Genomic DNA, 12,109 nt, shown 5'->3' with positions numbered 1-12,109 from the left:
AAACAAGTGTCTCCCCTCAGGCTGAAAGTTAATTTAACAGAGCTGATGCATTCATTTGATTCTGGAAATGATTTTTTAATCAATAGTGAGATTTAATTTTAAACACAGAGGCAAAAGATATCCTGTTACAGTGTTACTCAGTCTGTATGTCAGAGCACTGTTTAATAATTTCTCCTGCATGTCTTGTTGTCTCATCGGCTCTCTGGGCATTGTGTTTCACCCCCATAAAATCCATAGCAAGAGGATTATTATTCCGGCCTTGCAGCTATCCTTTTAATCAGAAGCCAAGGGGCGCTGCGTTAATCCTCACGAGATATTTGTTCTTGTGGTGGTCAATTACACAAACTTGAGACTGATGATGTGATGACACGCAGACACACTAACACATGGGGAAACAGCGCGGTTTCAGTTTCAGCCGTGAATCAAAACGAGTGCGATTGAAGATTCGTCTCCTCTTCAAAGGTCAGATGATATTCAGCTCGGGTTCTTCCACTTGGAGGATTTCTGATGCTAAATGAGAGATTTAATCTGCCTCCCACCAGCTTCTGTGAGAACAGTTTCATCTAATCGTACGAATGATAGTGTATATGAAAATTACAATCCTCCTGAATTAACCGAGCACAACTAATTTTGGAACTTTTAGTCTGTCAGGATATAAAATAATCAAGTTATTAAATAGGTTGTTGTCTGTATCTTGGATATCAGTGATTTTGACTGAACAAAAATAGTATTTTGTTTTTTGTTTTAGTGTTAAAGAATACGGTGAATTTATTTTCTTCTTTTAAAGAAACAATTTTATGATACTATTTGGAAGTTTTTGGCCTTTGGTTTCAAAACTTTACTCTGGCGGTGACCTGCGCTGGACATTTCTCGCTGTCGTTCCTGCTGAGTGACCTGAACGCTGCGGCTCCAGTCCTGTAACCAGCTGTTACTGTCTGTCTGTGTGGCTGTGTCTTCTCTACTCCGGGGCTTCTTCTTTGCTGTGTGGGCGAGGTTATAAATAAGAGGCTGGAGGTTTTTTCGTGTGTGTGTGTGTGTGTGTGTGTTGTTTAACCAGCTGCCGGGGAGGTTTGTTTGTCTCCTCTGAGTGCAGGTGTCCTCTCTGGCCTCTAGATGCTGTTCTCGGGCCTGTTTTAAGCCCCCTAGCCAGCACTTACTTACTTACTTACCACCCAGCTTTTACCTCAAGTGTTTCGGTCTGTTTGTGTTGGGTCAGCGTCACCTGTCTCCTGAATTTGAGCTTCATTTTTTGGAATTTGTTCTTTTTTTACTGAGGTGCTCGTGCTGAAAAGTCATCACACTGACACTCCAAAAACCTGAGATTGAGTGAATGTGGGGATTTTTACTGAGAAAAACGCGGAGCAGAACAAACTTCAGCAACCCATATTTTGAGGTTTTCATGCTATTTCTGAGCGTTGAGCAGCTGAGATAAATTATACTCTTTAGGCCTGTGTGTGTGTGTCCGTGTGTGTGTGAATGTGCCTTGATCCAGAATGAGAGGAGCATGGGAAAGTGCCCTGAGTTTTCATGGTGGACCACCAGCAGTGACGGTCATGTCCACAGATTAAAATATTGACAGCTTTGATGGCTATTCACAGCGTGTGACGGGGCCTGGGCTCCGCACTCAAACGCGTACGCGACACAAGCTGGATTTAACCGATAGTGGCCGCGCTCGTAGTGGTTTTCACCAGAACGTGTGTGATTACATGTTAAAATACAAGAACAATCCATGTTCAAATTAAAGGCCAAAAACAGACCAACAGAAGAGTTTCCCATATCCATCTGGAAATCTGCTGGGTTTAGGAACAACTAAATAAAACAAAACAAAAAAACATGAAGAACAGCACAAGCTGTTGACTGACTTACATGTGTACTATATTAAACTTGGCCTGGTGCTGTTTATATAAGTATGCATTATTTTGCATTCAGCATTAAGTTGTCTCTTTACTAAAATAAGTTGGATTCTTGTTAAAAAAAAAAACAGGCTAATCAACCCCTCGAGGTCGTGGACTCCCTGTGCAAGATCCCACTAGATCCCAAACTGATCAAGTATCTGTGGGATGATAGAGAGGCTCCTCCCCTCAACCCACAGGACCCAAAGGCCCCCCACTAACACCGTCCTGTTGCCAGACACCACAGGACACCCCCAGAAGGACCATGTCCATTTTCTAAAGAGTCACAGCTGTTTGTTTTGGAGGAACAAGGGAGACATACACACTATTAGGAAGGTGGTCATAATGTTATGCCTGATCGGTGTGTGTCCTTGTAGTAGCTAGGTGTGATTAGTTGTGGTGGTCAAGCTTAGATTATAGGAAAATTGTGTGGTTATGTGATGTTGTGAAAATTGTGTGAAATTTGTGTGGTGTTAAAGTACAAAAGAAAACATCTATGTAAATCTATGTAATATATATATTTCAACAGCTTTTGGTTAAAGGTAGTTCAGCGCTTTGATAAACTACAGGAAAACAAAGAGAAAGTCAAACCAGGCTTTGTCCAAGAAAAATGTCCCGCTGCTACATGAAATTCATTTTTCCAAGTGTCCGTGAAGATAAAGCTCAGGGGAGTGAAATGCAGAGATGCTCTTCGCTGTATTGCGCTCGTGATTTGATTAACTGCGTTTCTTCAGGCATTCTGTGACTTTACATTCAAGGTCGGGGTCGGGTGCATGTGAATCATATGGGAGTCAGCGTTAGATGCATCCCAGCGAACATGCACCGCATGAGTCAAACGTAAAGGTCTAGCAGGCCAAGAACTGGGTCAAGGCTGAAGGACTGAGGAATAAAAGTCACAGGTTAGTAATGTACTGTTATCATAATATTATGAATATTAATATATATATAATAATATGAATTTATTTAACTTTATTTAACTTAATGAAAAGGGAAACCCCTCTTCTTTTAATGTTCACGCTTCTTAGCTTTGCCTCGTGGCTTTTTATTTGTCCACTGCTACTGTAGGCGTCATGTTTCAGCCTCGCTCGCGCACACACACACACACACACACACACACACACACACACACAGTCAATATTTAAAAAAAAAAAAGGCTCACGGTTCATTGTGAGTGGTCCAAACAGCTCGTGGTGATTTATGACCAGCAGGGTCAGCTCCAGAGGAGACTGTGAGGGGTCACATAGTCAGTTGGACGGCCAAAATAGATGTCTCTCTCTCTCTCTCTCTCTCTCTCTCTCTCTCTCTCTCTCTCTCTCTCTCTCTCTCTCTCTCTCTCTCTCCCCCTCTCTCCCCCACTGGGTCAATTTGTCCCTCTCAGCTCAGAGCTGTCACTGGAAAGTCACTGCGTAAGTTTGTTAAAAGAGTTTTTTTTATTTTTTTTTTGTGTGTAGTTCAGTGTTTTGTCCGTGCTGGTTGAGGTGCTACAATTTTAGCATCCAGTGATTATTTACGGGCCAGGTTTGTGTGTCACATGTGTAATGACGTCCCTGCCAGGCGTTAATGTCCAGCTTATGTATAAGGTTTTCTCTACCACACTTACACGAATCAAGCATAACATTATGACTACCTTCCTGATATTGTGCAGGTGTCCCTCATCAGAGAGTGGACATGGGTCTCCTGAGGGTGTCTGCTAACAGGATGTTGCTGTAGGAGGGTGCTACATGTCTAAGTATTATACCCACGTGAATGCCAGGGCCAAAGGTTTCCCAGCAGAACACTGAATTATCAGAAAATGGTCAATGTTATTTACTTCTTGCATCTCTGGTCATAATGTTGTGGCTGATCAGTGTATTATCTTGTAGTGCTTGAGGGAAACTGTTTAAAGGTAGAAACTACATGACAGTGTGAAGCCTGTGTGGAGTGGAGTGGAGGTGGGACGAGCAGGTGGTGATCTCCACAGCTGAATGTGATTCAAAACTGAACCCTCGTCTTCCAAACAGAGCCGACCTCCAGTGGCTTTATGTCACAGATGTTGCGTCTTAAGCCTCTTCTTACACTGGATTCAGGGATCAGTCGTGGTGGTTTGTGCTGCAGCTGAGAAACAGTGGAGTGTCTTGCCAGTTTGGTCCCTTGTCCACAGACCACAGATTACAGACAAAGACACACATAAACAGTCAGGAATGAAAACTCTCCGTCGGTATTTTTCAGACGGAGTCACAGCCTCGTTCCTCGGAAGTCCTTTGTTTTGTTTTGTCTTCGTTTCTTTTCTTTTCTTTTCTTTTCTTTTCTTTTCTTTTCTTTTCTTTTCTTTTCTTTTCTTTTGGATGGTTCACGTTTACTACACCAGCTTTACTAAGTTGCCATACCAGAGAGAAGTCTTGGATTCACTGACGCTGTTGGCCCACCAGAACAGTCACAAGAACATTTGTTCAACAATCATTGTTCAGAATTGCTGAGGTTTTATTTTTATTTAATGGAAATAATTAGTTACAGCTCGAGTAGTTCAAGTCACTTTATGAGACGTAGTTGTGAGAATAAATCTGCCTCAGTTCCTTGAGAATATTTTTAATAGATGTCAGATGCTAATAAGATTTTATAAAATAAAGATTTTTAAGGCCAATATTTAAAGGCTGTTAAAGCCAATAAAAACAGCATAGATATATAGACAAGTGCTTTATCACATTAATGGATGTCGACCCATCCACGGACGAGACATTTCTTGGGCTGCTTCACTACATTTAAAAAAAAACAAATAAAAAGAGACATAGATAGGTTAACAGATAACGAGGTGTTGTCTCTGGAAAGAACATTACTACTTACTAATGTCAGAAATGTCCATGATGCTTTATTAAGGAGCTAACAATAAAAATGAACATCAGCTGCTCTTCTGTAAGATGACGGGATTCACATGCTGTAAAACAGGCGGAAGCATGTCTGCGTCCCAGAGACACCATAAAAACATTTAAGTACCTCTGAAGCAGCCGGTTGCTCCCAAATCTGTCAATTATATGAACTTCCCGCGCTGCCTAGCTCTGACCCCTCTTGTACATTGGGGAAAACGCATCTCCAGCTATGTTAACTGCTTTACAGAATGGTAATGAGGTGCTAGCTGCCTAATCCAGAGCTTGGGACACGGCATGCTCCAAAGTGCTGAGGCAAAAATAGAAGGCCAAAGCTAGAGGTGCAGTTGTTTCCATCACTGGCTGGGATTAGCAGCTTCTAAACACTCCATTCCATTAAGGCTATTGTAGCAAAGTGCGCCGGCTCATGAACGCACACGCACCTTTTAAAAAACGCACTGACACCGTCTAGCATTAACAGCACCGCTTCCAAATACAGTAATTCCCCTGGTGGGTGCACAGCGACAGGCTTGTTTTATTGGCCGCTTTTATATGTCTCTGTCAGTGGTGCACAGACGTCCACTCTGAAGATAAATGGGAAGATGACAGCAGAGACTGCAGGTGCAAACCAAATGCAAATTCAAATGCATCTTATAATATGTTCTATCCCATGGAAGATAGGAGACAATACGTCAAACGAGATTCGACTGTTGTTGGAAGTCTTTAAGATTAAGTTTGATTCTTCAACTGCATGATTTCTCACTTTAAATGTATTGGGAATCATTGCATAGATCGTCTTGAATCGTCCTCATTAATATGTCGTCTGTTCTTTGTGTTCTTGAGCGTTGTTCCAATTCAAATCTGACCAAGTACAGTCTGAATACTTAGATGTGTACATACCCAGCGTGTTTTTCTGAGGATGAGTCTGGAGGCAACTTGAGTGGACTTTGCACAGCCAGCTTTTCCCAGATCATTGTTCTGCAGTATACTGTGAAACATTTCAAGTCAGCAAAATTTAAAAAACGAAAATTCTCTAATTCTCGAGTAAATTTGAAGAAACCTTTGTTTCATATCAAAAAACTAAGATGATCGTTTCTTGTTTTAACTTGTTACTATGTCACATCAACTCACATTTCCAAGTTAAGATCAATTGAACTAAATTCATATCAAGTTCCATTTTAAGTTGAGATCTCTAATGTTTTTTTGTTTCTACTTTGATTTCTCATCTTTACCGAACCTTCAGACAGATACAACTGACATAATTTCCAGAAGGACATTTTAAAATTTGATTCTCCAAAAAACAGCCGCTTTGAGATTCATTCCTGGGAAACGGCTTCTAAAATCCACCCATCTATTCCACTTATGGTGCCTCTATTTTTGCTGTTGTTGTAATGCTGTGGTGTAATCCTCTTTTATAGATCCTTGTTTCAGAGATGTCGCCATTTTATAGAAATAGTTCTGATGAAAAAATGCAGAAATTGTGATGAAACTGTGTCAAGACAATGGAGTATTTTAAGCATAAGTTTAGAAAACTTATTAAATTGAGCTCAATATCAAGAACTTTTCATGACTATTGGAGTTAAAAAGAAGAAATGCATTCAGAAAACTTAATTGCTGTTTTGCTCCTGTTCCATTTACAGAATCAGTTCACACACTTGGTACCGATAAATGTCCCTGGAGGTTTTTACAAAGCAAAGACCAACAATTGATGTGCTTGTCCAATCAGATAAAAATGTGTCTTGTCGTGTTAATGTGACTGTCCATCATGTGTGACATCTGTCTCATCTGTACATGCAGTAAAAGATGGACGAGGCCACGTTGAAGTCACTAATTTTTACGGCTTGAGTTTGGTATTTGACTGTCGCAATGTTTGTAACCTTTCAGTGCTAAATGAACCATAACTGGACGAGAGTGAGGTGTCGAACTGACTGAGCACCAGGGGACAGGTTGTCCTTCACCCCTAGACCAGACATGTCAGTCAAAACAAGACTAGACCAGACAAAGCACCGCCGCCCCATAGCTATGACACTCCATGATGGCAGCAGCAGCCGTCCCCAGCAGGATGCAGCCTGACACAGACGCACATACACACAAAAAAAAAAACAGTTTAGGATCAACTCAAAAAAAACATGAAGACTAACACCACAGGACACTCACCGGTGGTCATAATGTTATGCCTGATCGGTGCATGTATCTGTAGTCTCAAGCTATTTCATCAGTGACTGATTTTAATTGCTGAGGAACTGCTCATTAGCTGGGTTTACATGGAGATATGTATTCTGATTACAAACAGTTTAGAAGCCCAAACTGAATGAAACGCTCCATATAAACACCTCAGTCCGAATAAACAGACCCAAACCAAAAGATGCGGTTTCAAAGGGGTAAATATTCCTTTTTCCAAACCGATTAAAAGTCATGTAAATGGTGAATCTGAATGAGGTCAGGCTCTGGGGTTCTGTCTGAGCATGCTCTGTTTGAGTGACGTTTCCTTAACTGGTCTGCAGAGAGCTTGTTTTTAATGACAACTCTTAATGACCTAGACATCATCGCACACTTAGACGGCGGGAAAAAAGTAGAAATATCAGACTGTTTAAAAAGGTCCATCAACAATGAATTGAAGCCGAGATAGGCTGAAGCTTGGAACAATGTCGAAAACGCTGGTTGAGCGGCTGCTACAAGGCTAAAACAAAAGGCAACGCAAAAGTGGATGTGACCCCACAAACTTTCCAGATTATCCACATCCTCACTCCATTTCAGTAGGTGGCAGTAATCCACCTGAAAGTTGTTTGCCAACCGTCCTTCAAAAGATGAAGAAGGAGTAGTAGAAGAATGGGATCTTTTCATCGCAGATCTGCACATGTCATGATTAAAAGCAGTGGTGCATGTAAACATCACATCCGAATACATCACCTCGCATGTAAACAGCAGATCCTAAAACTGGAATGAGAAAAAAAGTCTCAATAAATCAATAAAATAACAGACAATACTGAAAAATATACACCAGGATTACTGTTGTGACACACAGTCCAAACACTAAACACGCTGAATTTTTGCCATAAGATAAATTAAAATAACTCAGTAACAAGAAATCAGCTCTTTAAGTAACTTGTAAAATGCTGATTGTCCTAGATCTGACAGTAGCATATTGTAATCCACTCGGTTCCTGCATCACAGCGAGGTACGAACAAACACACACACACACACACAGACACACACTTTAGTGGATATATATTTATTTTAAGCGGGACAAGCTGGTTCTGTGCAGATTGTAATTCACAACGACGGCCTTACTAAGCAGCACGGGGAGGAGGAGGGGCAGAGATTTAGGATTAGGAAAAACGTCCTGTTCACAATATGTATGGGGCTGAGTAAGAAAGAAAGGGATTTTGAGAGAGAGGGAGACAGAGGGATAAGGACAAGAGCGACAGGGCCTTGGCTGCGAACAGTTGAATCAACAGCTCCTCTCCTCTGGCTAGGACACGCTCGCTCTGCTCGGGCCTAATACCACAGACATGCTGTCACACAAACACACACACAATTCTCCCTCTTCACCCTCCTTCCCCCCCTCTCCCCCTCCGACTCTTTTTCCTCCCATTATCCCTCTCTCTCCCCGTCTCTCTCTTTCTCTTTCCCTCTGTGGCTTTTGCACTTTCACGTTGTCACCCAGTCGACTCGGTGCATTAACAGCCTAGAGAAGGACCAGAGAGACAGAGAAAGCGGGGTTAGAGTGGGGAACATGATGACAAAAATGATAGCTGCAGACAGTATATGACAACAAAAACAAAACATGTTTGTCCTCAGGCTTGTTCTTTAGTCAAGTCAAGGCAGAGGACACACAACTCTCAGATACACTCTGTAGATAGCAAGACATTGTGTTGCAAGATATTTCCCTCTTTTCTTATTAGGGGTGGGAAAAAATGTCGATATGGCAATATATCACGACCATATCGGATCAGATTTATATTGTTTTTTGACTCAATTTGTCCAATAAATGATCACTGGTATCTGATGTACATATATGCATTGTGTATTTAACATTTCTCAGTGAACTACGTAAAACATTGCAATATATCATAATATCATATATATCATAATATTGGAATGATGTATCGTATCGTGACTCAAGTATCGTGATTCGTATCATATCGTGAAGTCCTTGCCAATACCAACCCCTCCATTACACATATACAGGTACAGATTAGTGCAGATTAGCATCTAACCAGAAGTGCAATAAGCAGTAACTTATCTCTATTTTAGGCCTAATATTTACTTAATTGTGTAGTTATTTCAAAGCGATTAGCTGCACAGAAGGTAAAGACACCATTATAATAACTGCAGGAAAAGTCTGTAGTCTAGACGTCTGGAGTCTAGAAAATGCCTATATTTAAGCAAATTATATCAATTATTAGAGGTGGGTATTGGCAAGCACTTCGCAATACGGCACTATCACGATACGTGATTCATGATACAATACATTATTGTGATAATATGATATATTGCAATATTCTATGTAGTTTACTGCAAATTTTTAAATGCAGCTTAATGCTTAAAAATACACATTGTATAAACATACAGGAGATGACAGTGATAATTTATTGGACAAATTGAGTCAAAAAACAATATCACTTCAAATGATCCATTTCCAATTTATTGCACTTGTGGAGAAAAAGTCAAACGTCAAAACACAGTTTGCAAACTGCGTACTCTTTGTTCAGTTCCTTCTTCCATTTGAAAGCCAAAGTGCCTCCAAACGTCAGCTTTAAATTTTGATGGCGATTAAAGATTTGCCACTGCTCACTACTGCTACTTGCCTGTCCACTTTTTCGACTGCCTCGCTCACCACTCAGTGAAATACAGTGAATACGCAGTGATGCTACAGCAAAGTTGCTCACGACTGACCGAAAACATAACTTTTTCTTTTAAAGTCGATATTAACCCTTTAAGACCTGAAGAAAAAAAAAAAAAAGCTTGTAATATTTGAATTACCGTAACTCACCAATTGACAAAATTCAAAGTGTGGCTGAACACTGGGAAGTTGTGCTTACTCGGGGGAAAAAAACTGCCATTACGGTAATTATGACGCACCGCTGCTGCTGTTGGCTGCAGGTTGGGGAGACCCAGGAACAGAGAGTTGTTTGGAGGAATTGGTTGTTAATAAATAAGTTAGATATACCCTAGAGATGTCACAAAGGTCTTCTTCACAACGCACAACTTCCCAGTATTCAGTCACACTTTAAATACCGCATGCTTTAACATATCATTAGCGATACGTTCCAGGTTTAAAGGGTTAATACATTCAAAATCAATATTGTGTCTGAAGAAAAAGTATTGTGACATGTTGCCATATTGATATTTTTTCATTTTGTTTTACATTTTACTCTAAATCCGATCTGAATTAAGAAAATGGACATCTGAATGGAAAGAGACAACTGAGACTAAAAGGTTTTCTCGGGTCATGTGCAGAAGGGGCATTTCCACATTGTTTTAGCTTTTTATAACCGGTGGCTGAGTCCCGTCCTTTTATACAGTCAGTGTTTGTGACCCGGCTTGCGGCCTTATGCTGAAAAAGCTCTGGAGGAATGCGCTGCATGGATTCTGTCTGTCACAGCCTGGGTCGTAGATGGAAACGGAGACGGAGAGAGACCTCACTGTCAGCTTTTCCCTCTCTGCCAGTCTTTGTCTCCGCTTTGACACGACCAGGTCAAACATACAGAGACGAGATATTCTTGCTACTGTTTCGCAGCAGCTGTCGTCTGTATGATGTCTCACCCAGCAGCATTGCGTCTCCCGTTTGAACACTTTTTCTTCCCTTCTCACGTTTTCACCTCTCCTCTCCGCTGCCTCTTCTCCAGTTTCAACACCAAAATATCTTAAAACCAAACACCCGGGATGGAGATGCACGCGAGTGTCTTCATGTGATCACGTCCTTCAGCCTTTCAGCCGAACCACTTCCTGATGTTTACTCTTTATTGTTTCGCTTTGAGAATAATGTGATAATTTATTATTGTGGTCTTGTGACAGGAAGAGTGATTCGGTGGTTTTGCTGCCACAGTGACAGCACTGAGTTAATCTAACTGTGCGTCTGTAGGGTTTGATCGGCTTCGTAGCTGGTTTTCCCTCTGGGAAGCCGACTGATTCCCTCCTGATTTGAAAGTTGGCACGCAACCATTAAAGGCCAAAAAACAGACTGCGTCCAGTGAAGTATACACAACTGGTCAAAAGTTTTATAACAGCATCAATATCCTCTGGTTTAATTGGTCTGAGCTTCATCCTACAGCAAGATAATGACCCAAAACTTTAGTCCAAGCTGTACCAGAACTAGCTCAGGAAAAAAACTAGATGGAAAGCGTGAAAGATTCCAAAGATTTAAGAAAAAATCCAGTTTACATACAAAAAAAAAATTACTTTGCAAATCTCCCTGCCTAAGAACAATAAATAAATTAATAAAAAAGAATGAAATATGAAGTACTGGCAATTTCCCTTTACAGGTTAATGAAGTATGTCTAAGTCTAAGAAGAAATCTGTTAAGTTAGAAGCTTAAAACCTGAGTTTATATATATATATATATATATATATATATATATAGTTCTTGTGACTTGTTGTCACTTTTGTCTTCAGGACATTACGTAAGACTTACATGAATTTCCTAAAGCCACAACTTAACCATAAGCAGTAAACATAACATTTAGCAGAAAACCAAAGCGACCAAACTGTAAAGATTTAACCTTAACCTTACTGAGTGACTCTGGACGTATCTTTTAGCCCTGTGGTCTTCAGTGTTTGTCAGGACAAGGACCCCCAAACCGTTGAAGACATTAAGTAAGGACCTCCTATAGGGGAATTCAATGCAAACTGTCTCCAAACTTCAGACAAACACCAATGCTTTATCAGGTGGAGGGTATCGCTCCTGTGTTTGTGGACTTTTTCGTTCTTGTGACAAGCCGATCCATTTTGGCCTCATTGCGGGGAACCTGACAGAGTCATCGTGTAGGGGCGGAGCCTGCTGTGTACAGGAGGCTTAGATTGACAGGTCTCGGCTAGTGTGGTGCTCTGAGCTGTTGAGACAGCTCCCGTATTGCGGAATGACTGAAGTGTTGACTGAAAGATAACATCCTCTGCCTTAATTTATCATATCATATAAAAAATAAAAAAATAAAAAATGTGGGTCTGCAGTACCTCCATGGACCCACTAGGGTCTATGATGTCACTGTTAAAAGTGATGATAATGTCAACAGGATCATGTTCCTTGTTGACATTATACGTTAATTAAGACTCTGATATTGAGTCTCTGTGTGTGTGTGTGTGTGTGTGTGTGTGTGTGTGTGTGCGTAGTGTGACAAGATGCCAGAGAGAAAAATCAAAGAATTTGCACATGTA

Source organism: Mugil cephalus, chromosome 1 (genome assembly GCF_022458985.1).
Source record: "Mugil cephalus isolate CIBA_MC_2020 chromosome 1, CIBA_Mcephalus_1.1, whole genome shotgun sequence".
Taxonomy (NCBI): Eukaryota; Metazoa; Chordata; class Actinopteri; order Mugiliformes; family Mugilidae; genus Mugil; species Mugil cephalus.
The sequence above is the reverse complement of the archived record's forward strand: the minus strand, read 5'-3'. Positions refer to the sequence as shown.